The sequence below is a fragment of the Pseudophryne corroboree genome, unplaced genomic scaffold (assembly GCF_028390025.1).
Source record: "Pseudophryne corroboree isolate aPseCor3 unplaced genomic scaffold, aPseCor3.hap2 scaffold_403, whole genome shotgun sequence".
In the NCBI taxonomy this organism is placed as follows: Eukaryota; Metazoa; Chordata; class Amphibia; order Anura; family Myobatrachidae; genus Pseudophryne; species Pseudophryne corroboree.
The window spans coordinates 160,485-184,519 of NW_026970043.1; the positions used below are offsets into that span (position 1 = coordinate 160,485).

At 45.1% G+C, this 24,035-nt stretch overlaps 15 non-coding genes and 3 pseudogenes across 15 annotated transcripts; 5 read left to right on the plus strand and 13 right to left on the minus strand.

The window, feature by feature from the left end:
- Positions 1 to 2,471: 2,471 nt before the first annotated feature.
- On the plus strand, positions 2,472 to 2,635 carry LOC135024011 (U1 spliceosomal RNA). Its single transcript, XR_010220887.1, has one exon. It is a non-coding gene; the product is annotated as a U1 spliceosomal RNA (small nuclear RNA).
- Positions 2,636 to 2,787: 152 nt separating this feature from the next.
- On the plus strand, positions 2,788 to 2,950 carry LOC135024067 (U1 spliceosomal RNA). The gene has a single exon (XR_010220939.1). It is a non-coding gene; the product is annotated as a U1 spliceosomal RNA (small nuclear RNA).
- Positions 2,951 to 3,605: 655 nt separating this feature from the next.
- LOC135023968 (U1 spliceosomal RNA) lies at positions 3,606 to 3,769 on the plus strand. Its single transcript, XR_010220845.1, has one exon. It is a non-coding gene; the product is annotated as a U1 spliceosomal RNA (small nuclear RNA).
- A 5,560-nt stretch (positions 3,770 to 9,329) lies between these two features.
- On the minus strand, positions 9,330 to 9,493 carry LOC135023959 (U1 spliceosomal RNA). The gene has a single exon (XR_010220836.1). It is a non-coding gene; the product is annotated as a U1 spliceosomal RNA (small nuclear RNA).
- A 671-nt stretch (positions 9,494 to 10,164) lies between these two features.
- Positions 10,165 to 10,327, minus strand: LOC135024181 (U1 spliceosomal RNA). Its single transcript, XR_010221031.1, has one exon. It is a non-coding gene; the product is annotated as a U1 spliceosomal RNA (small nuclear RNA).
- A 152-nt stretch (positions 10,328 to 10,479) lies between these two features.
- Positions 10,480 to 10,643, minus strand: LOC135023956 (U1 spliceosomal RNA). The gene has a single exon (XR_010220833.1). It is a non-coding gene; the product is annotated as a U1 spliceosomal RNA (small nuclear RNA).
- A 671-nt stretch (positions 10,644 to 11,314) lies between these two features.
- LOC135024105 (U1 spliceosomal RNA) lies at positions 11,315 to 11,477 on the minus strand. Its single transcript, XR_010220972.1, has one exon. It is a non-coding gene; the product is annotated as a U1 spliceosomal RNA (small nuclear RNA).
- Positions 11,478 to 11,629: 152 nt separating this feature from the next.
- On the minus strand, positions 11,630 to 11,793 carry LOC135024279 (U1 spliceosomal RNA). Its single transcript, XR_010221123.1, has one exon. It is a non-coding gene; the product is annotated as a U1 spliceosomal RNA (small nuclear RNA).
- A 702-nt stretch (positions 11,794 to 12,495) lies between these two features.
- LOC135024173 (U1 spliceosomal RNA) lies at positions 12,496 to 12,630 on the minus strand (annotated as a pseudogene).
- Positions 12,631 to 12,782: 152 nt separating this feature from the next.
- Positions 12,783 to 12,946, minus strand: LOC135023994 (U1 spliceosomal RNA). Its single transcript, XR_010220870.1, has one exon. It is a non-coding gene; the product is annotated as a U1 spliceosomal RNA (small nuclear RNA).
- Positions 12,947 to 20,069: 7,123 nt separating this feature from the next.
- Positions 20,070 to 20,233, plus strand: LOC135024027 (U1 spliceosomal RNA). Its single transcript, XR_010220903.1, has one exon. It is a non-coding gene; the product is annotated as a U1 spliceosomal RNA (small nuclear RNA).
- Positions 20,234 to 20,385: 152 nt separating this feature from the next.
- On the plus strand, positions 20,386 to 20,548 carry LOC135024095 (U1 spliceosomal RNA). The gene has a single exon (XR_010220963.1). It is a non-coding gene; the product is annotated as a U1 spliceosomal RNA (small nuclear RNA).
- Positions 20,549 to 21,166: 618 nt separating this feature from the next.
- Positions 21,167 to 21,308, minus strand: LOC135024123 (U1 spliceosomal RNA; annotated as a pseudogene).
- A 152-nt stretch (positions 21,309 to 21,460) lies between these two features.
- On the minus strand, positions 21,461 to 21,624 carry LOC135024223 (U1 spliceosomal RNA). Its single transcript, XR_010221068.1, has one exon. It is a non-coding gene; the product is annotated as a U1 spliceosomal RNA (small nuclear RNA).
- A 671-nt stretch (positions 21,625 to 22,295) lies between these two features.
- Positions 22,296 to 22,459, minus strand: LOC135024088 (U1 spliceosomal RNA). Its single transcript, XR_010220959.1, has one exon. It is a non-coding gene; the product is annotated as a U1 spliceosomal RNA (small nuclear RNA).
- A 152-nt stretch (positions 22,460 to 22,611) lies between these two features.
- LOC135024060 (U1 spliceosomal RNA) lies at positions 22,612 to 22,775 on the minus strand. The gene has a single exon (XR_010220932.1). It is a non-coding gene; the product is annotated as a U1 spliceosomal RNA (small nuclear RNA).
- A 694-nt stretch (positions 22,776 to 23,469) lies between these two features.
- LOC135024124 (U1 spliceosomal RNA) lies at positions 23,470 to 23,611 on the minus strand (annotated as a pseudogene).
- Positions 23,612 to 23,763: 152 nt separating this feature from the next.
- LOC135024189 (U1 spliceosomal RNA) lies at positions 23,764 to 23,927 on the minus strand. The gene has a single exon (XR_010221037.1). It is a non-coding gene; the product is annotated as a U1 spliceosomal RNA (small nuclear RNA).
- Between the last annotated feature and the right edge of the window lie 108 nt (positions 23,928 to 24,035).

Genomic DNA, 24,035 nt, shown 5'->3' on the forward strand with positions numbered 1-24,035 from the left:
GCTGGAAAGATGATTTTAATATATCACTTGTACATTTTGTATTGCTCTTCTGGTGACAATGTAGTTTGTTTTTGTCAATTACCATTTTAATAATAGGGTAAAGAAAATTAAGTGGATTTTTGAAAGAAAACAATACTGTCAATATACTATTAAAACAAATTAAAATGGTAAAAGTTATTGTACTTTAAGTAAAAATAAAAGAGCAAAAATATCAATCCCAGTTTTGGATTACTTTAATTAACAAAAAAAAATGCATATAGCAGAGGATAGTTTCAATCTGCCTACCTCTGGGTTATGGGCCCAGCATGCTTCCATTGCAGTACTCTGCTGCACATGTAAGTGCAAGAGATCCTGAAGCACTCACTCATCATGGGAAAGTACCAATGCGTTTCTTCATTGGTTGATGGAAGAAACATCTTACAAAATCTCTCCAGATTATTGACTTTTTAAAGTTTTTCTAGGAAACGTTCTAGATGAATGCTTATTAGCCTTTGTCAGTATGTACTTTTGCAAAGTGTCTCTGTGGTGCAATCGGTTAGTGTGTTTGGTTATTAACCAAAGGGTTGGTGGTTCAATCCCACCCAGGGATGTTATTGACCTTGTCATCAGATTTTGGTGATCTTTAAGTAGACAAGTCAAAATTTCAAACCCCCTCTTATGGTGTAGGGTACCTGGCCTACTCTGATGTAATCAGAGTTAGATTTGATTAAGTGATTTTATCAAAAAACAGCTAGGAAGCACAATTTAGCAGTGGGTTGCAGAGAAAATGAAATATGCTGGCAGAAAAATCCAATTGAGTGATTAAACAGCTCTTCATTTTCTGGCTTTATTTTTATGCTAACAAATTTGTTCTCTGAAAAGTGTCCACAAAGCCAAGTATCGGATTAACATCTTTGTAGGGATGGTTTTTCACCTATTACTAAATTAAACTTGCTTCATTGGAAAGGCAGCAAGATGCATCCTCATTTCAATATCTACTGAAATAATACAGGTTGACACCAGGAAACATTAACGCCACTGCATCCTTGCTGCTTTCTCATGTGGAAGTCTGTTTAATGTGAAAACAAGGTGATATCTAATTAGCACACAGGTAAGGAATTAAGAAAATCTTTATTTAAGGGTGAAGATGTTTCTCACAAAATCGTTGCCCCAATGCATCATTGAAATTCAAGCTGGAAAGATGATTTTAATATATCACTTGTACATTTTGTATTGCTCTTCTGGTGACAATGTAGTTTGTTTTTGTCAATTACCATTTTAATAATCGGGTAAAGAAAATTAATTGGATTTTTGAAAGAAAACAATACTGTCAATATACTATTAAAACATATTAAAATGGTAAAAGTTATTGTACTTTAAGTAAAAATAAAAGAGAAAAAATATCAATCCCAGTTTTGGATTACTTTAATTAACAAAAAAAAAATGCATATAGCAGAGGATAGTTTCAATCTGCCTACCTCTGGGTTATGAACCCAGCATGCTTTCATTACAGTACTCTGCTGCACATGTAAGTGCAAGAGATCTTGAAGCACTCACTCATCATGGGAAAGTAACAATGTGTTTCTTCGTTGGTTGATGGAAGAAACATCTTACAAAAACTCTCCAGATTATTGACTTTTTAAAGTTTTTCTAGGAAACGTTCTAGATGAATGCTTATTAGCCTTTGTCAGTATGGACTTTTGCAAAGTGTCTCTGTGGCGCAATTGGTTAGTGTGATTGGTTATTAACCAAAGGGTTGGTGGTTCAATCCCACCCAGGGATGTAATTGACCTTGTTATCAGATTTTGGTGATCTTTAAGTAGACAAGTCAAAATTTCAAATACCCCTGTTATGGTGTAGGGTGCCTGGCCTTCTCTGATGTAATCAGAGTTAGATTTGATTCAGTGATTTTATAAAAACAGCTAGGAAGCACAATTTAGCAGTGGTTTGCAGAGAAAAAGAAATATGCTGGCAAAAAAATCCAATTGAGTGATTAAACAGCTCTTCATTTTCTGGCTTTATTTTTATGATAACAAATTTGTTCTCTGAAAAGTGTCCACAAAGCCAAGTATCTGATTAACATCTTTGTAGGGATGGTTTTTCACCTATTACTAAATTAAACTTGCTTCATTGGAAAGGCAGCAAGATGCATCCTCATTTCAATATCTACTGAAATAATACAGGTTGACACCAGGAAACATTAACGCCACTGCATCCTTGCCGATGATAACCTCAAGTTGGGTCATTCGGTGCTGCAGAGTCGTACGCACTCTTCCACCCGTTCAAGAGCTTTGGTATAACCCCATGGTTCTTAATGTGACCCCAGCATCCTCTAGGTCGTATGAGAAAATAGGATTTTAATACCTACCGGTAAATCCTTTTCTCTTAGTCTGTAGAGGATGCTGGAGTTCCCTTGTGCTGCCTCAGTTGAATCTCCTTTACTTGACAGAGATGTGCCTGAGCAGCGGCCCTCCCCAGCCCTATCCCAAATCATACTTATTTTGCATAGGAGATACCATGGTCATGAAGATTATTCTCCCAGGGTGAGGTTCATTCATTGCATTCTGGGTATGCTGACCCCTGTGATTTCCCCAAATGTGGGTAACTCGACTGCATTATTTGTGGTAGTGGGGGACTGTGTTTGTGTTTTCCTCTGGTCAGCTCTGGTAAAAGTCAGATTTCTTTGTTTCAGATCTTCCTCTAGCCTTGTTCTTCTTTCGAGAGTTCCCTTGTGCTGCCTCAGTTGGATCTCCTTCACTTGACAGGGGGGTGCCCGAGCAGCGACCCTCCCCAGCTCAAGCCCAACTCCTACTTACCTGCCAGGTGAGATACTATGATCATGAAGGTGCTTCTCCCAGGGCAAGGCTCACCCATTGCACTCTGGGTGTGCTGCCCCTGCGATTTCCCCAAATGTGGGAAACTTGACTGCATAATTTGTGTTTCCCCTGGTCGGCTCTCGTATAATTCAGATCTCTTTGTCTCAGGTCTCTCTCCAGCCTAGTTTGCTGTCTGTTTCCACTTCTTTTTTCTTGAGCCCCTCCCTTTTATACCCTTGTGCACTATCCTGACTTCTCCTCCTGTCTGCTTACTTTGTGCCTTCCAATGCACAATGCAAACTACACACCCTTTTACTTGCCTTACAGAGCAGCTCTGGAGCTGTTACAGTGCCAAGCTGCTGTAAGAAATCAGCTTGAATGCTTCAGGGGCTGGGGCATTGTCAACATGAGCCCCACACCGAAGGAGGGTGGGGGTGTTTAATGCGAACTAAGGGTCATCCAAGCGCCGCAAAAGGCCGCCATGCCCTGCATACCCCTTTTCTCTTTTCATATGCAGATGAGGGTTCCAGCCAACTTTGGCCCACTGCTTGGATGACATCACCGTATGCAAATCCATCTTCTGCAGAACTTCCCCCAGGAATGCTTGTACTAGTTGTTGCATTTGGTTTGTTGTTTGGGGGTGCTTCAGTATTAGGCAGCCTTCTGCCCTCCCATGTTCATCTGAAAATATGTGTTCTCCCTGCAGTTGTTGTCTCCAGATGAGAGTTCCCTTGTGCTGCCTCAGTTGAATCTCCTTTACTTGACAGAGATGTGCCTGAGCAGCGGCCCTCCCCAGCCCTATCCCAAATCATACTTATTTTGCATAGGCGATACCATGGTCATGAAGATTGTTCTCCCAGGGTGAGGTTCATTCATTGCATTCTGGGTATGCTGACCCCTGTGATTTCCCCAAATGTGGGAAACTCGACTGCATTATTTGTGGTAGTGGGGGACTGTGTTTGTGCTTTCCTCTGGTCAGCTCTGGTAAAAGTCAGATTTCTTTGTCTCAGATCTTCCTCTAGCCTTGTTCTTCTTTCGAGAGTTCCCTTGTGCTGCCTCAGTTGGATCTCCTTCACTTGACAGGGGGTGCCCGAGCAGCAATCCTCCACAGCTCTGGCCCAACTCCTACTTACCTGCCAGGAGAGATACTATGATCTTCACTGTTAGGGCAATCAGGATGTGGAATTCCCTGCCAGGGAAGGTGGTAATGGCGGACTCTGTAATTGGATTTAAAAAAGGAATGGATACATTTCTGAATGAAAAAGCTATCCAAGGTTATAATACTTAAAATATCAACATGGTTAATCCGGGGGTAACATGAGTTGTAGTAGCTAACTAGTCATAAAACATTATTCAGCAAGTATGTAGAATCATCACAACTTAAAACAGGTTGAACACGATGGGCAATTTGCCTCTATTCAACCTCAAAAACTATGTTACTATATGTTACTATATTACTATGTTACTGTAGTATACAGAACACCACAATGCAATGAGCAGTGATAGTGAGCACTGATGAGGATACTAGAACTGACACTGAGCAGCAACATGCAGCACTGGACTATTAGTAATGTACTGTAGTATGCTGAGCACAACAATGCAGCACAAGACAATGAGCAGTGATACTGAGCACTGATGAGGATACTACTGAGAACTGACACTGAGCAGGAGAGACACACTACTAGTATTACTGAGCAGCAATAAGTATCCACTGATACTGAGCACTGATATTGAGATTTCCACTGAGAGAACATAGCCACGTCCTCTCCGCTCTCTCTTCAATGCACGAGTAAAAATGGCGGCAACGCGCAGCTCTTTATATGGAATCCGAATCTCGCGAGAATCCGACAGCGGGATGATGACATTTTCCCTTGTTCAGGTTTTCCGAGTCAGGCGGGAACAACCGAGCCTGCCTCGTACCAGTGTAAACCACGTGGAGTTCGTGGGGAATTCGGTTCTCGGAGAACCGAACCCGCTCCTCTCTACCTTATACCCATCAATTTTTTTTATTTTCAATCTAAGCCCCTGCAGTTTTCTGTAAGCATCTGCTTTGCTATGATGATCAACAAGTCACAAGGGCAAACACTCAGGGCTTGAGGCGTAGATCTTAGGACCAGCTGCTACAAGCATGGCAGAGGTGTCACTATCACTGGTGACACCCAGAGAGGTGGCGAGGGAGATTGTAATGCAGTGCGCGCAGATAAGCAGCGCAATGGTAAAAAGGAGGCATGGTTTCATAGGTAGGGGCGTGGCCTGGTGGCCTGAATCTACATTTTGTTGCTCCGGGTGTCCCGGGGGTTGGGGGCTGCACCGGGGACTAGTGTGTGAGCGGTGCTGGCTCCTGCACAGTGACATGGCATGGCCACTAGAGATGTGCACCGGAAATTTTTCGGGTTTTGTGTTTTGGTTTTGGGTTCGGTTCCGCGGCCGTGTTTTGGGTTCGAACGCGTTTTGGCTAAACCTCACCGAATTTTTTGTTGTCGGATTCGGGTGTGTTTTGGATTCGGGTGTTTTTTTCAAAAAACCCTAAAAAACAGCTTAAATCATAGAATTTGGGAGTCATTTTGATCCCAAAGTATTATTAACCTCAATAACCATAATTTCCACTCATTTTCAGTCTATTCTTAACACCTCACACCTCACAATATTATTTTTAGTCCTAAAATTTGCACCGAGGTCGCTGGATGACTAAGCTCAGTGACCCAAGTGGCCGACACAAACACCTGGCCCATCTAGGAGTGGCACTGCAGTGTCACGCATGATGGCCCTTCCAAAAAACACTCCCCAAACAGCACATGACGCAAAGAAAAAAAGAGGCGCAATGAGGTAGCTGTGTGACTAAGCTCAGCGACCCAAGTGGCCGACACAAACACCTGGCCCATCTAGGAGTGGCACTGCAGTGTCACGCAGGATGGCCCTTCCAAAAAACACTCCCCAAACAGCACATGACGCAAAGAAAAAAAGAGGCGCAATGAGGTAGCTGTGTGACTAAGCTCAGCGACCCAAGTGGACGACACAAACACCTGGCCCATCTAGGAGTGTCACTGCAGTGTCACGCAGGATGGCCCTTCCAAAAAACACTCCCCAAACAGCACATGACGCAAAGAAAAAAAGAGGCGCAATGAGGTAGCTGTGTGACTAAGCTCAGCGACCCAAGTGGCCGACACAAACACCTGGCCCATCTAGGAGTGGCACTGCAGTGTCACGCAGGATGGCCCTTCCAAAAAACACTCCCCAAACAGCACATGACGCAAAGAAAAATAAAAGAAAAAAGAGGTGCAAGGTGGAATTGCCTTGGGCCCTCCCACCCACCCTTATGTTGTATAAACAGGACATGCACACTTTAACCAACCCATCATTTCAGTGACAGGGTCTGCCACACGACTGTGACTGAAATGACGGGTTGGTTTGGACCCCCACCAAAAAAGAAGCAATTAATCTCTCCTTGCACAAACTGGCTCTATAGAGGCAAGATGTCCACCTCATCATCCTCCGATTCATCACCGTGTACATCCCCCTCCTCACAGATTATCAATTCGTCCCCACTGGAATCCACCATCTCAGCTCCCTGTATACTTTGTGGAGGCAATTGCTGCTGGTCAATGTCTCCACGGAGAAATTGATTATAATTCATTTTAATGAACATCATCTTCTCCACATTTTCTGGAAGTAACCTCGTACGCCGATTGCTGACAAGGTGAGCGGCGGCACTAAACACTCTTTCGGAGTACACACTTGTGGGAGGGCAACTTAGGTAGAATAAAGCCAGTTTGTGCAAGGGCCTCCAAATTGCCTCTTTTTCCTGCCAGTATACGTACGGACTGTCTGACGTGCCTACTTGGATGCGGTCACTCATATAATCCTCCACCATTCTTTCAATGGTGAGAGAATCATATGCAGTGACAGTAGACGACATGTCCGTAATCGTTGGCAGGTCCTTCAGTCCGGACCAGATGTCAGCATCAGCAGTCGCTCCAGACTGCCCTGCATCACCGCCAGCGGGTGGGCTCGGAATTCTGAGCCTTTTCCTCGCACCCCCAATTGCGGGAGAATGTGAAGGAGGAGCTGTTGACCGATCAAGTTCCGCTTGACTTGATAATTTTCTCACCAGCAGGTCTTTGAACCCCTGCAGACTTGTGTCTGCCGGAAAGAGAGATACAACGTAGGTTTTAAATCTAGGATCGAGCACGGTGGCCAAAATGTAGTGCTCTGATTTCAACAGATTGACCACCCGTGAATCCTGGTTAAGCGAATGAAGGGCTCCATCCACAAGTCCCACATGCCTAGCGGAATCGCTCTGTCTTAGCTCCTCCTTCAATGTCTCCAGCTTCTTCTGCAAAAGCCTGATGACGGGAATGACCTGACTCAGGCTGGCAGTGTCTGAACTGACTTCACGTGTGGCAAGTTCAAAAGGTTGCAGAACCTTGCACAACGTTGAAATCATTCTCCACTGCGCTTGAGACAGGTGCATTCCACCTCCTATATCGTGGTCAGATGTATAGGCTTGAATGGCCTTTTGCTGCTCCTCCATCCTCTGAAGCATATAGAGGGTTGAATTCCACCTCGTTACCACTTCTTGCTTCAGATGATGGCAGGGCAGGTTCAGGCGTTTTTGGTGTTGCTCCAGTCTTCTGTACGTGGTGCCTGTACGCCGAAAGTGTCCCGCAATTCTTGTGGCCACCGACAGCATCTCTTGCACGCCCCTGTCGTTTTTTAAATAATTCTGCACCACCAAATTCAAGGTATGGGCAAAACATGGGACGTGCTGGAATTTGCCCAGATATAATGCACGCACAATATTGCTGGCGTTGTCCGATGCCACAAATCCACAGGAGAGTCCAATTGGGGTAAGCCATTCTGTGATGATCTTCCTTAGTTGCCGTAAGAGGTTTTCAGCTGTGTGCGTATTCTGGAAAGCGGTGATACAAAGCGTAGCCTGCCTAGGAAAGAGTTGGCGTTTGCGAGATGCTGCTACTGGTGCCGCCGCTGCTGTTCTTGCGGCGGGAGTCAATACATCTACCCAGTGGGCTGTCACAGTCATATAGTCCTGAGTCTGCCCTGCTCCACTTGTCCACATGTCCGTGGTTAAGTGGACATTGGGTACAACTGCATTTTTTAGGACACTGGTGAGTCTTTTTCTGAGGTCTGTGTACATTTTCGGTATCGCCTGCCTAGAGAAATGGAACCTAGATGGTATTTGGTACCGGGGACACAGTACCTCAATCAAGTCTATAGTTGGCTCTGAAGTAATGATGGATACCGGAACCACGTTTCTCACTGCCCAGGATGCCAAGGCCTCAGTTATCCGCTTTGCAGCAGGATGACTGCTGTGATATTTCATCTTCCTTGCAAAAGACTGTTGGACAGTCAATTGCTTGGTGGAAGTAGTAAAAGTGGTCTTACGACTTCCCCTCTGGGATGACCATCGACTCCCAGCAGCAACAACAGCAGCGCCAGCAGCAGTAGGCGTTACACTCAAGGATGCATCGGAGGAATCCCAGGCAGGAGAGAACTCGTCAGAATTGTCAGTGACATGGCCTGCAGGACTATTGGCATTCCTGGGGAAGGAGGAAATTGACACTGAGGGAGTTGGTGGGGTGGTTTGCGTGAGCTTGGTTACAAGAGGAAGGGATTTACTGGTCAGTGGACTGCTTCCGCTGTCGCCCAAAGTTTTTGAACTTGTCACTGACTTATGATGAATGCGCTGCAGGTGACGTATAAGGGAGGATGTTCCGAGGTGGTTAACGTCCTTACCCCTACTTATTACAGCTTGACAAAGGCAACACACGGCTTGACACCTGTTGTCCGCATTTCTGTTGAAATACTTCCACACCGAAGAGCTGATTTTTTTGGTATTTTCACCAGGCATGTCAATGGCCATATTCCTCCCACGGACAACAGGTGTCTCGCCGGGTGCCTGACTTAAACAAACCACCTCACCATCAGAATCCTCCTTGTCAATTTCCTCCCCAGCGCCAGCAACACCCATATCCTCCTCATCCTGGTGTGTTTTGGATTCGGGTGTTTTTTTCAAAAAACCCTAAAAAAACAGCTTAAATCATAGAATTTGGGAGTCATTTTGATCCCAAAGTATTGCCAAATTGCCCATCGTGTTCAACCTGTTTTAAGTTGTGATGATTCTACATACTTGCTGAATAATGTTTTATGACTAGTTAACTACTATAACTCATGTTACCCCCGGATTAACCATGTTGATATTTTAAGTATTATAACCTTGGATAGCTTTTTCATTCAGAAATGTATCCATTCCTTTTTTAAATCCAATTACAGAGTCCGCCATTACCACCTTCCCTGGCAGGGAATTCCACATCCTGATTGCCCTAACAGTGAAGATCATAGTATCTCACCTGGCAGGTAAGTAGGAGTTGGGCTAGAGCTGTGGAGGATTGCTGCTCGGGCACCCCCTGTCAAGTGAAGGAGATCCAACTGAGGCAGCACAAGGGAACTCTCGAAAGAAGAACAAGGCTAGAGGAAGATCTGAGACAAAGAAATCTGACTTTTACCAGAGCTGACCAGAGGAAAGCACAAACACAGTCCCCCACTACCACAAATAATGCAGTCGAGTTTCCCACATTTGGGGAAATCACAGGGGTCAGCATACCCAGAGTGCAATGAATGAACCTCACCCTGGGAGAACAATCTTCATGACCATGGTATCTCCTATGCAAAATAAGTATGATTTGGGATAGGGCTGGGGAGGGCCGCTGCTCAGGCACATCTCTGTCAAGTAAAGGAGATTCAACTGAGGCAACACAAGGGAACTCTCATCTGGGGACAACAACTGCAGGGAGAACACATATTTTCAGATGAACATGGGAGGGCAGAAGGCTGCCTAATACTGAAGCACCCCCAAACAACAAACCAAATGCAACTACTAGTGCAAGCATTCCTGGGGGAAGGCCTGCAGCAGATGGATTTGCATATGGTGATGTCATCCAAGCAGTGGGTCAAAGTTGGCTTCAACCCTCGTCTGCATATGAAAATAAAAATGGGGTGTGCAGGGCATGGCGGCCTTTTGCGGCGCTTGGATGACCCCTAGTTCGCATTAAACACCTCCACCTTCCTTCGGTGTGGGGCTCATGTTGGCTATGCCCCAGCCCCTGAAGCATTCAAGCTGATTTCTTGCAGCAGCTGGGCACTGTAACAGCTCCAGAGCTGCTCTGTAAAGCAAGTAAAAGGGTGTGGGCCCTGCAGCACTACCTGTAGTTTGCATTGTGCTTTGGAAGGCACAAAGTAAGCAGACGGGAGAAGTCAGGATAGTGCACAAGGGCATAGAAGGGAGCGGCTCAAGAAAAGAGAAGTGGAAACAGACAGCAAACTAGGCTGGAGAGAGACCTGAGACAAAGAGATCTGAATTATACGAGAGCCGACCAGAGGAAACACAAATTATGTAATCAAGTGTCCCACATTTGGGGAAATCGTAGGAGCAGCACACCCAGAGTGCATTGGGTGAGCCTTGCCCTGGGAGAAGCACCTTCCTGATCATAGTATCTCACCTGGCAGGTAAGTAGGAGTTGGGCTAGAGCTGGGGAGGGTCGCTGTTCGGGCACCCCCCTGTCAAGTGAAGGAGCTCCAACTGAGGCAGCACAAGGAAACTCTCGAAAAAAGAACAAGGCTAGAGGAAGATCTGAGACAAAGAAATCTGACTTTTACCAGAGCTGACCAGAGGAAAGCACAAACACAGTCCCCCACTACCACAAATAATGCAGTCGAGTTTCCCACATTTGGGGAAATCACAGGGGTCAGCATACCCAGAATGCAATGAATGAACCTCACCCTGGGAGAACAATCTTCATGACAATGGTATCTCCTATGCAAAATAAGTATGATTTGGGATAGGGCTGGGGAGGGCCGCTGCTCAGGCACATCTCTGTCAAGTAAAGGAGATTCAACTGAGGCAGCACAAGGGAACTCTCATCTGGGGACAACAACTGCAGGTAGAAGACATATTTTCAGATGAACATGGGAGAGCAGAAGGCTGCCTAATACTGAAGCACCCCCAAACAACAAACCAAATGCAACAACTAGTACAAGCATTCCTGGGAAAAGGTCTGCAGAAGACGGATTTGCATACGGTGATGTCATCCAAGCAGTGGGCCAAAGTTGGCTGGAACCCTCATCTGCATATGAAAAGAGAAAAGGGGTATGCAGGGCATGGCGGCCTTTTGCGGCGCTTGGATGACCCTTAGTTCGCATTAAACACCTCCACCCTCCGTCGGTGTGGGGCTCATGTTGGCTATGCCCCAGCCCCTGAAGCATTCAAGCTGATTTCTTGCAGCAGCTGGGCACTGTAACAGCTCCAGAGCTGCTCTGAAAGGCAAGTAAAAGGGTGTGGGCCCTGCAGCACTACCTGTAGTTTGCATTGTGCGTTGGAAGGCACAAAGTAAGTAGACAGGAGAAGTCAGGAGAGTGCACAAGGGCATAGAAGGCAGCGGCTCAAGAAAAGAGAAGTGGAAACAGACAGCAAACTAGGCTGGAGAGAGACCTGAGACAAAGAGATCTGAATTATACGAGAGCCGACCAGGGGAAACACAAATTATGCAGTCAAGTTTCCCACATTTGGGGAAATCGCAGGAGCAGCACACCCAGAGTGCAATGGGTGAGCCTTGCCCTGGGAGAAGCACCTTCATGATCATAGTATCTCACCTGGCAGGTATGTAGGAGTTGGGCTAGAGCTGGGGAGGGTCGCTGCTTGGGTACCCCCCTGTCAAGTGAAGGAGATCAAACTGAGGCAGCACAATGGAACTCTCGAAAGAAGAACAAGGCTAGAGGAAGATCTGAGACAAAGAAATCTGACTTTTACCAGAGCTGACCAGAGGAAAACACAAACACAGTCCCCCACTACCACAAATAATGCAGTTGAGTTTCCCACATTTGGGGAAATCACAGGGGTCAGCATACCCAGAATGCAATGAATGAACCTCACCCTGGGAGAACAATCTTTATGACCATGGTATCTCCTATGCAAAATAAGTATGATTTGGGAAAGGGCTGGGGAGGGCCGCTGCTCAGGCACATCTCTGTCAAGTAAAGGAGATTCAACTGAGGCAGCACAAAGGAACTCTCATCTGGGGACAACAACTGCCGGGAGAACACATATTTTCAGATGAACATGGGAGGGCAGAAGGCTGCCTAATACTGAAGCACCCCCAAACAACAAACCAAATGCAACAACTAGTTCAAGCATTCCTGGGGGAAGGTCTGCAGAAGACGGATTTGCATACAGTGATGTCATCCAAGCAGTGGGCCAAAGTTGGCTGGAACCCTCATCTGCATATGAAAAGAGAAAAGGGGTATGCAGGGCATGGCGGCCTTTTGCGGCGCTTGGATGACCCTTAGTTCTCATTAAACACCCCCACCCTCCTTCGGTGTGGGGCTCATGTTGGCCATGCCCCAGCCCCTGAAGCATTCAAGCTGATTTCTTTCAGCAGCTTGGCACTGTAACAGCTCCAGAGCTGCTCTGTAAGGCAAGTAAAAGGGTGTGGGCCCTGCAGCACTACCTGTAGTTTGCATTGTGCATCGGAAGGCACAAAGTAAGCAGACAGGAGGAGAAGTCAGGATAGTGCACAAGGGTGTAGAAGGGAGGGGCTCAAGAAAAAAGAAGTGGAAACAGACAGCAAACTAGGCTGGAGAGAGACCTGAGACAAAGAGATCTGAATTATATGAGAGCCGACTAGGGGAAACACAAATTATGCAGTCAAGTTTCCCACATTTGGGGAAATCGCAGGGGCAGCACACCCAGAGTGCAATGGGTGAGCCTTGCCCTGGGAGAAGCAACTTCATGATCATAGTATCTAACCTGGCAGGTAAGTAGGAGTTGGGCTAGAGCTGGGGAGGGTCGCTGCTCGGGCACCCCCCTGTCAAGTGAAGGAGATCCAACTGAGGCAGCACAAGGGAACTCTTGAAAGAAGAACAAGGCTAGAGGAAGATCTGAGACAAAGAAATCTGACTTTTACCAGAGCTGACCAGAGGAAAGCACAAACACAGTCCCCCACTACCACAAATAATGCAGTTGAGTTTCCCACATTTGGGGAAATCACAGAGGTCAGCATACCCAGAATGCAATGAATGAACCTAACCCTGGGAGAACAATCTTCATGACCATGTTATCTCCTATGCAAAATAAGTATGATTTGGGATAGGGCTGGGGAGGGCCGCTGCTCAGGCACATCTCTGTCAAGTAAAGGAGATTCAACTGAGGCAGCACAAGGGAACTCTCATCTGGGGACAACAACTGCAGGGAGAACACATATTTTCAGATGAACATGGGAGGGCAGAAGGCTGCCTAATACTGAAGCACCCCCAAACAACAAACCAAATGCAACAAGATGAAGACCCATGTGCTAGAGCCAAGCCGCAGGTACATTGAATGCTAGCAAGCTGAATATTTAAATCCTTTTTGTTCCGCAGCATTCCATTGCGGAAGATTCCATGGAACCAGAGATCCTTCCATTGAGAAGGACATGCTGCCTGGATGACTACACTGTGCAAATTAAATCACGGAGCCAGTTGGCTTGTGGGTGGCTCTGGTGACTGGGTGGTTGGGTGGGTGGTGTGTCGGAAGTGGAGCGCATGCAAATGATTGTGTATCATCCAGCTAGTGAGAGAGAAAACTCATGCAGGAGTGTTCCTGCTTGTCAGTGGGTTATGCACCTTGCCAGACGTTAAATCTACATAGAGCAGCTGGAGGGGACAAGAGCAGGTTTGCAAAATATAGATAGAAGAGCATATATGCTGGCGCATTCTCCATGATTGTGTCAGCTTATGTTTTGGTGCACTGCACTTTCCTCCACTAAGTTTTAGCCATTTTTGTTAAGCTCAAGTGTAGTTGCTTCTCGGCCTTTTGGCTGTGATCTTGTATCGTGGTTGAAGGGTCTGCTGGAGGGAGGGATTGTTTTCTTCATTGGCGAAAGATCAAAGATATTCCAGGATGGAAGGCTTGGGAACACTATCTGTTTTTCAGTTGTGGAAGAGCACAGAGGTCGGATTGGACTACATTCTATAGTAAAGGATATCTTTCTATTTATTGACCCTCCCCTTATATGTGTCTGTGTTACAATAAAGCTTCGGTTTTGTGAATCCCTCACCCTCTTACACTCCACACCCATAGCCTTATTAACTGTTGTATTATTGTATACTTTAAATGTATAGTGCAGTTCATGATTTATAGTGTAGACTGGCCTGTGCTGTAGTTCTTGAACTGTACTATACCGTCAGCATTTGTATTGTGTTTTGGCTGTGCTGCAACACTGTATTTATGTGTGCAATGTTTATGTATGTTTTTTTTTATGTCAATAAAGACTGCTTTTTCAAGCCAATATCTGAAAACAATCAATGTTTATCTTTGATGGCAATAAAAGTGGTATGATATTTGATGCTTTTGAAATCCAATATCTGATATGTCCCCTATCTGGGAACCATATATTAAATGGCTTTTCAGAAAAGGGAGATGGGAGAAGAGCTTTCATTACTTGTAGGACCGATGCACATAAAGAAGCAAAAAAACATACATAAACATTACACACATAAGTACCCGCGTTGCGGCACAGCCAAAACACAATAGAAATGCTGATGGTATAGTACAGTTCAAGAACTACAGCACAGGCCAGCCTACACTATAAATCATGAACTGCACTATACATTTAAACTGTACAATAATACAACAGTTAATAAGGCTATGGGTGTGGAGTGTAAGAGGGTGAGGGAATCACAAGCCCGAAGCTTTATTGAAAGACTGACACATATAAGGGGAGGTTTAATAAATAGAAAGACATCCTTTACTATAGAATGTAGTCCAATCCGACCTCTGTGCTCTTCCACAACTGAAAAACAGATAGTGTTCCCAAGCCTTCCATCCTGGAATATCTTTGGTCTTTCGCCAATGAAGAAAGCAATCCCTCCCTCCAGCAGACCCTTCAACCACAATACAAGATCACAGCCAAAAGGCCGAGAAGCAACTACACTTGAGCTTAACAAAAATGGCTAAAACTTAGTGGAGGAAAGTGCAGTGCACCAAAACATAAGCTGACACAATCATGGAGAATGCGCCAGCATATATGCTCTTCTATCTATATTTTGCAAACATGCTCTTGTCCCCTCCAGCTGCTCTATGTAGATTTAACGTCTGGCAAGGTGCATAACCCACTGACAAGCAGGCACACTCCTGCATGAGTTTTCACTCTCACTAGCTGGATGATACACAATCATTTGCATGTGCTCCACCTCCGACACACCACCCACCCAACCACCCAGTCACCAGAGCCACCCACAAACCAACTGGCTCCGTGATTTAATTTGCACAGTGTAGTCATCCAGGCAGCATGTCCTTCTCAATGGAAGGATCTCTGGTTCCATGGAATCTTCCGCATTGGAATGCTGCGGAACAAAAAGGATTTAAATATTCAGCTTGCTAGCATTCAATGTACCTGCGGCTTGGCTCTAGCACATGGGTCTTCATCCTGTGGCCCTCCAGCTGCTGTGAAACTACACATCCCAGCACGCCCTGCCACAGTTTTGCTATAAGGTATGCTAAAACTGAGGCAGGGCATGCTGGGATGTGTAGTTCCATAGCAGCTGGAGGGTCGCAGGTTGAAGACCCATGTTTTAGCATGCCTGTTCTATGATGCATGTTCCGTGATGTCACAATCAGCTTGGAATGGGGTGTCTAGCAGGCATTTGCTGACAGCCACTTGAGGGAGACACACATCAGGAGATGCAGCATATCGGAGGTCTTCGATGCCTTTCCAGCAAATGCACACCACCTGCTGCTGGTCTGGACACAAAACAATGCCCACAATCGAAGTCCCAAAATGCCCAACTACAGGATTCATGTAAGTAGTGAATTTAGGAATGAATTTAGAAGTAGGAAATTAAGTTAGTTCACAAGTACATTCAAATTCAGATCTAAAGTCTAGGTAGGCCTCACGTCCTGGCAGCCGCCAGCATTTAAAAATGCCTTGATTAGAGGTACGGAATTAAATGTAGATAAGAAGTAGACACAAAATAAGACTCCGCAGAGCAGTTATCAGGTGTTTTTATCAATTGTTGCATTTAAAAAATCAAGCAATTAGGGAACACAATGTTGCAACAATGTAACCCTATTTGCAAAATAGTACTAAATAAGTTTGTCGATGTAAGACATTTGCAAAGGCGCATCCAAAACACGCTGGAAAATGCAACTGAATCTGTTTTTGGAGGCTAGAATAGGAAATGTGCATCGGTCCTACAAGTACTGAAAGCTCTTCTCCCATCTCCCTTTTCTGAAAAGCCATTTAATATATGGTTCCCAGATAGGGGACATATCAGATATTGCCTTTCAAAAGCAGCAAATATCATACCACTTCTATTGCCATCAAAGATAAACATTGATTGTTTTCAGATATTGGATTGAAAAAGCAGTCTTTATTGACATAAAGAAGCAAAAAAACATACATAAACATTACACACATAAGTACTGTGTTGCAGCACAGCCAAAACACAATACAAATGCTGTCGGTATAGTACAGTTCAAGAACTACAGTACAGGTCAGCCTACACTATAAATCATGAACTGCACTATACATTTAAACAATACAATAGTTAATAAGGCTATGGGTGTGGAGTGTAAGAGGGTGACGGAATCACAAGCCCAAAGCTTTATTAAAAGACAGACACATATAAAGGGAGGATTAATAAATACAAAGATACCCTTTACTATAGAATGTAGTCCAATCCGGTCTTTCAACTCTTCCACAACTGAAAAACGGATAGTGTTCCCAAGCCTTCCATCCTGGAATATCTTCAGTCTCTCGCCAATGAAGAAAACAATCCCTCCAGCAGACTCTTCAACCACAATACAATATCACAGCCAAAAGAGCGAGAAGCAACTACACTTGCGTTTAAACAAAATGGCTAAAACTTAGTGGAGGAAAGTGCAGTGCACCAAAACATAAGCTGACACAATCATGGAGAATGCGCCAGCATATAAGCTCTTCTGTGTATATTTTCCAAACCTGCTCTTGTCCCCTCCAGTTGCTCCATGTAGATTTGACGTCTGGCAAGGTGCATAACTCACTGACAAGCAGGCACACTCCTGCATGAGTTTTCTCTCTCACTAGCTGGATGATACACATTCATTTGCATGTGCTCCACCTCCGACACACCGCCCACCCAACCACCCAGTCACCAGAGCCACCCACAAGCCAACTGGCTCCGTGATTTAATTTGCACAGTGCAGTCATCCAGGCAGCATGTCCTTCTCAATGGAATAATCTCTGGTTCCATGGAATCTTCCGCATTGGAATGCTGCGGAACAAAAAGGATTTAAACATTCAGCTTGCTAGCATTCAATGTACCTGCGGTTTGGTTCTAGCACATGGGTCTTCATCCTGTGGCCCTCCAGCTGCTGTGAAACTACACATCCCAGCATGCCCTGCCACAGTTTTGCTATTAAGGTATGCTAAAACTGAGGCAGGGCATGCTGGGATATGTAGTTCCACAGCAGCTGGAGGGTCGCAGGTTTCCTAGAAAAACTTTAAAAAGTCAATAATCTGGAGAGTTTTTGTAAGATGTTTCTTCCAGCAACCAATGAAGAAACACATTGGTACTTTCGCATGATGAGTGAGTGCTTCAGGATCTCTTGCACTTACATGTGCAGCAGAGTACTGCACTGGAAGCATGCTGGGCCCATAACCCAGAGGTAGGCAGATTGAAACTATCCTTTGCTATATGCATTTTTTTTTTGTTCATTAAAGTAATCCAAAACTGGGATTGATATTTTAGCTTTTATTTTTACTTAAAGTACAATAACTTTTACCATTTTAATTTGTTTTAATAGTATATTGACAGTATTGTTTTCTTTCAAAAATCCAATTAATTTTCTTTACCCGATTATTAAAATGGTAATTGACAAAAACAAACTACATTGTCACCAGAAGAGCAATACAAAATGTACAAGTGATATATTAAAATCATCTTTCCAGCTTGAATTTCAATGATGCATTGGGGCAACGATTTTGTGAGAAACATCTTCACCCTTAAATAAAGATTTTCTTAATTCCTTACCTGTGTGCTAATTAGATATCACCTTGTTTTCACATTAAACAGACTTCCACATGAGAAAGCAGCAAGGATGCAGTGGCGTTAATGTTTCCTGGTGTCAACCTGTATTATTTCAGTAGATATTGAAATGAGGATGCATCTTGCTGCCTTTCCAATGAAGCAAGTTTAATTTAGTAATAGGTGAAAAACCATCACTACAAATATGTTAATCAGATACTTGGCTTTGTGGACACTTTTCAGAGAACAAATTAGTTAGCATAAAAATAAAGCCAGAAAATGAAGAGCTGTTTAATCACTCAATTGGATTTTTCTGCCAGCATATTTCTTTTTCTCTGCAACCCACTGCTAAATTGTGCTTCCTAGCTGTTTTTATAAAATCACTGAATCAAATCTAACTCTGATTACATCAGAGAAGGCCAGGTACCCTACACCATAACAGGGGGTTTGAAATTTTGACTTGTCTGCTTAAAGATCACCAAAATCTGATAACAAGGTCAATTAAGTCCCTGGGTGGGATTGAACCACCAACCTTTTGGTTAATAGCCTTACACACTAACTGATTGCGCCACAGCGACACTTTGCAAAACTATATACTGACAAAGGCTAATAAGCATTCATCTAGAACGATTCCTAGAAACATTTTAAAAAGTCAATAATGTGGAGAGTTTTTGTAAGATGTTTCTTCCATCAACCAATGAAGAAACACATTGGTACTTTCCCATGATGAGTGAGTGCTTCAGGATCTCTTGCACTTACATGTGCAGCAGAGTACTGTAATGGAAGCATGCTGGGTCCATAACCCAGAGGTAGGCAGATTGAAACTATCCTCTGCTATATGCATTTTTTTTGTTAATTAAAGTAATCCAAAACTGGGATTGATATTTTTGCTCTTTTATTTTTACTTAAAGTACAATAACTTTTACCATTTTAATTTGTTTTAATAGTATATTGACAGTATTGTTTTCTTTCAAAAATCCAATTAATTTTCTTTACCCGATTATTAAAATGGTAATTGACAAAAACAAACTACATTGTCACCAGAAGAGCAATACAAAATGTACAAGTGATATATTAAAATCATCTTTCCAGCTTGAATTTCAATGATGCATTGGGGCAACGATTTTGTGAGAAACATCTTCACCCTTAAATAAAGATTTTCTTAATTCCTTACCTGTGTGCTAATTAGATATCACCTTGTTTTCACATTAAACAGACTTCCACATGAGAAAACAGCAAAGATGCAGTGGCGTTAATGTTTCCTGGTGTCAACCTGTATTATTTCCATAGATATTGAAATGAGGATGCATCTTGCTGCCTTTCCAATGAAGCAAGTTTAATTTAGTAATAGGTGAAAAACCATCCCTACAAAGATGTTAATCAGATACTTGGCTTTGTGGACACTTTTCAGAGAACAAATTTGTTATCATAAAAATAAAGCCAGAAAATGAAGAGCTGTTTAATCACTCAATTGGATTTTTCTGCCAGCATTTTTCTTTTTCTCTGCAACCCACTGCTAAATTGTGCTTCCTAGCTGATTTTTTATAAAATCACTTAATCAAATCTAACTCTGATTACATCAGAGAAGGCCAGGTACCCTACACCATAAGAGGGGGTTTGCAATTTTGACTTGTCTACTTAAATATCACCAAAATCTGATCACAAGGTCAATTACGTCCCTGGGTGGGATTGAACCACCAACCTTTTGACTAATAGGCACTTAGCAACTGTATAAATGTTAAGGATAATGTTAATAAGTTAACCAATGCAAGCATTAACCCGTGCAAGTTGTACCCTGTTTTGAACTTTGAACATGAGCCCCACACCAAAGGAGGTTGGAGGTGTTTAATGCAAACTAGGGGTCAGCCAAGCGCCGCAAAAGGCCACCATGCCCTGCACGCCCCTTTTCTCTTTTCATATGCAGACGAGGGTTGAAGCCAACTTTGACCCACTGCTTGGATGACATCACCATATGCAAATCCATCTGCGGCAGGCCTTCCCCCAGGAATGCTTGCACTAGTTGTTGCATTTGGTTTGTTGTTTGGGGGTGCTTCAGTATTAGGCAGCCTTCTGCCCTCCCATGTTCATCTGAAAATATATGTTCTCCCTGCAGTTGTTGTCCCCAGATGAGAGTTCCCTTGTGCTGCCTCAGTTGAATCTCCTTTACTTGATAGAGATGTGCATGAGCAGCGGCCCTCCCCAGCCCTATTCCAAATCATACTTATTTTGCATAGGAGATACCATGGTCATGAAGATTTTTCTCCCAGGGTGAGGTTCATTCATTGCATTTTGGGTATGCTGACCCCTGTGATTTCCCCAAATGTGGGAAACTTGACTGCATTATTTGTGGTAGTGGGAGGCTGTGTTTGTGATTTCTTCTGGTCAGCTCTGGTAAAAGTCAGATTTCTTTGTCTCAGATTTTCCTTTAGCCTTGTTCTTCTTTCGAGAGTTCCCTTGTGCTGCCTCAGTTGGATCTCCTTCACTTTACAGGGGGGTACCCGAGCAGCAACCCTCCCCAGCTCTAGACCAACTCCTACTTACCTGCCAGGTGAGATACTATGATCATGAAGGTGCTTCTCCCAGGGCAAGGCTCACCCATTGTACTCTGGGTGTGCTGCTCCTGCGATTTCCCCAAATGTGGGAAACTTGACTGCATAATTTGTGTTTCCCCTGGTCGGCTCTCGTATAATTCAGATCTCTTTGTCTCAGGTCTCTCTCCAGCCTAGTTTGCTGTCTGTTTCCACTTCTCTTTTCTTCAGCCGCTTCCTTCTATACCCTTGTGCACTATCCTGACTTCTCCTCCCGTCTGCTTACTTTGTGCCTTCCAATGCACAATGCAAACTACAGGTAGTGCTGCAGGGCCCACACCCTTTTACTTGCCTTACAGAGCAGCTCTGGAGCTGTTACAGTGCCCAGCTGCTGCAAGAAATCAGCTTGAATGCTTCAGGGGCTGGGGCATAGCCAACATGAGCCCCACACCGAAGGAGGGTGGAGGTGTTTAATGCAAACTAGGGGTCAGTCATGTTGGCTATGCCCCAGCCCCTGAAGCATTCAAGCTGATTTCTTGCAGCAGCTGGGCACTGTAACAGCTCCAGAGCTGCTCTGAAAGGCAAGTAAAAGGGTGTGGGCCCTGCAGCACTACCTGTAGTTTGCATTGTGCGTTGGAAGGCACAAAGTAAGCAGACAGGAGGAGAAGTCAAGAGAGTCCACAAGGGTATAGAAGGGAGGGGCTCAAGAAAAAAGAAGTGGAAACAGACAGCAAACTAGGCTGGAGAGAGACCTGAGACAAAGAGATCTGAATTATATGAGAGCCGACCAGGGGAAACACAAATTATGCAGTCAAGTTTCCCACATTTGGGGAAATCGCAGGGGCAGCACACCCAGAGTGCAATGGGTGAGCCTTGCCCTGGGAGAAGCACCTACATGATCATAGTATCTCACCTGGCAGGTAAGTAGGAGTTGGGCTAGAGCTGGGGAGGGTCGCTGCTCGGGCACCCCCCTGTCAAGTGAAGGAGATCCAACTGAGGCAACACAAGGGAACTCTCGAAAGAAGAACAAGGCTAGAGGAAGATCTGAGACAAAGAAATCTGACTTTTACCAGAGCTGACCAGAGGAAAGCACAAACACAGTCCCCCACTACCACAAATAATGCAGTTGAGTTTCCCACATTTGGGGAAATCACAGGGGTCAGCATACCCAGAATGCAATGAATTAACCTAACCCTGGGAGAACAATCTTCATGACCATGGTATCTCCTATGCAAAATAAGTATGATTTGGGATAGGGCTGGGGAGGGCCGCTGCTCAGGCACATCTCTGTCAAGTAAAGGAGATTCAACTGAGGCAGCACAAGGGAACTCTCATCTGGGGACAACAACTGCAGGGAGAACACATATTTTCAGATGAACATGGGAGGGCAGAAGGCTGCCTAATACTGAAGCACCCCCAAACAACAAACCAAATGCAACAACTAGTAAAAGCATTCCTGGGAGAAGGTCTGCAGAAGACGGATTTGCATACGGTGATGTCATCCAAGCAGTGGGCCAAAGTTGGCTGGAACCCTCATCTGCATATGCAAAGAAAAAAGGGTTATGCAGGGCATGGCGGCCTTTTGCGGCGCTTGGATGACCCCTAGTTCGCATTAAACACCTCCATTCTCCTTCGGTGTGGGGCTCATGTTGGCTATGCCCCAGCCCCTGAAGTATTCAAGCTGATTTCTTGCAGCAGCTGGGCACTGTAACAGCTCCAGAGCTGCTCTGTAAGGCAAGTAAAAGGGTGTGGGCCCTGCAGCACTACCTGTAGTTCGCATTGTGCGTTGGAAGGCACAAAGTAAGCAGACAGGAGAAGTCAGGAGAGTGCACAAGGGCATAGAAGGCAGGGGCTCAAGAAAAGAGAAGTGGAAACAGACAGCAAACTAGGCTAAAGAGAGACCTGAGACAAAGAGATCTGAATTATACGAGTAGCCGACCAGAGGAAACACAAATTATGCAATCAAGTGTCCCACATTTGGGGAAATCGTAGGAGCAGCACACCCAGAGTGCAATGGGTGAGCCTTGCCCTGGGAGAAGCACCTTCCTGATCATAGTATCTCACCTGGCAGGTAAGTAAGAGTTGGGCTTGAGCTGGGGAGGGTCGCTGCTCGGGCACCCCCCTGTCAAGTGAAGGAGATCCAACTGAGGCAGCACAAGGAAACTCTCAAAAAGAGAACAAGGCTAGAGGAAGATCTGAGACAAAGAAATCTGACTTTTACCAGAGCTGACCAGAGGAAAGCACAAACACAGTCCCCCACTACCACAAATAATGCAGTCGAGTTTCCCACATTTGGGGAAATCACAGGGGTCAGCATACCCAGAATGCAATGAATGAACCTCACCCTGGGAGAACAATCTTCATGACCATGGTATCTCCTATGCAAAATAAGTATGATTTGGGATAGGGCTGGGGAGGGCCGCTGCTCAGGCACATCTCTGTCAAGTAAAGGAGATTCAACTGAGGCAGCACAAGGGAACTCTCATCTGGGGACAACAACTGCAGGGAGAACACATATTTTCAGATGAACATGGGAGAGCAGAAGGCTGCCTAATACTGAAGCACCCCAAACAACAAACCAAATGCAACAAATAGTACAAGCATTCCTGGGGGAAGGTCTGCAGAAGACGGATTTGCATACGGTGATGTCATCCAAGCAGTGGGCCAAAGTTGGCTGGAACCCTCATCTGCATATGAAAAGAGAAAAGGGGTATGCAGGGCATGGCGGCCTTTTGCGGCGCTTGGATGACCCTTAGTTCGCATTAAACACCTCCACCCTCCGTCGGTGTGGGGCTCATGTTGGCTATGCCCCAGCCCCTGAAGCATTCAAGCTGATTTCTTGCAGCAGCTGGGCACTGTAACAGCTCCAGAGCTGCTCTGAAAGGCAAGTAAAAGGGTGTGGGCCCTGCAGCACTACCTGTAGTTTGCATTGTGCGTTGGAAGGCACAAAGTAAGCAGACAGGAGGAGAAGTCAAGAGAGTCCACAAGGGTATAGAAGGGAGGGGCTCAAGAAAAAAGAAGTGGAAACAGACAGCAAACTAGGCTGGAGAGAGACCTGAGACAAAGAGATCTGAATTATATGAGAGCCGACCAGGGGAAACACAAATTATGCAGTCAAGTTTCCCACATTTGGGGAAATCGCAGGGGCAGCACACCCAGAGTGCAATGGGTGAGCCTTGCCCTGGGAGAAGCACCTACATGATCATAGTATCTCACCTGGCAGGTAAGTAGGAGTTGGGCTAGAGCTGGGGAGGGTCGCTGCTCGGGCACCCCCCTGTCAAGTGAAGGAGATCCAACTGAGGCAACACAAGGGAACTCTCGAAAGAAGAACAAGGCTAGAGGAAGATCTGAGACAAAGAAATCTGACTTTTACCAGAGCTGACCAGAGGAAAGCACAAACACAGTCCCCCACTACCACAAATAATGCAGTTGAGTTTCCCACATTTGGGGAAATCACAGGGGTCAGCATACCCAGAATGCAATGAATGAACCTAACCCTGGGAGAACAATCTTCATGACCATGGTATCTCCTATGCAAAATAAGTATGATTTGGGATAGGGCTGGGGAGGGCCGCTGCTCAGGCACATCTCTGTCAAGTAAAGGAGATTCAACTGAGGCAGCACAAGGGAACTCTCATCTGGGGACAACAACTGC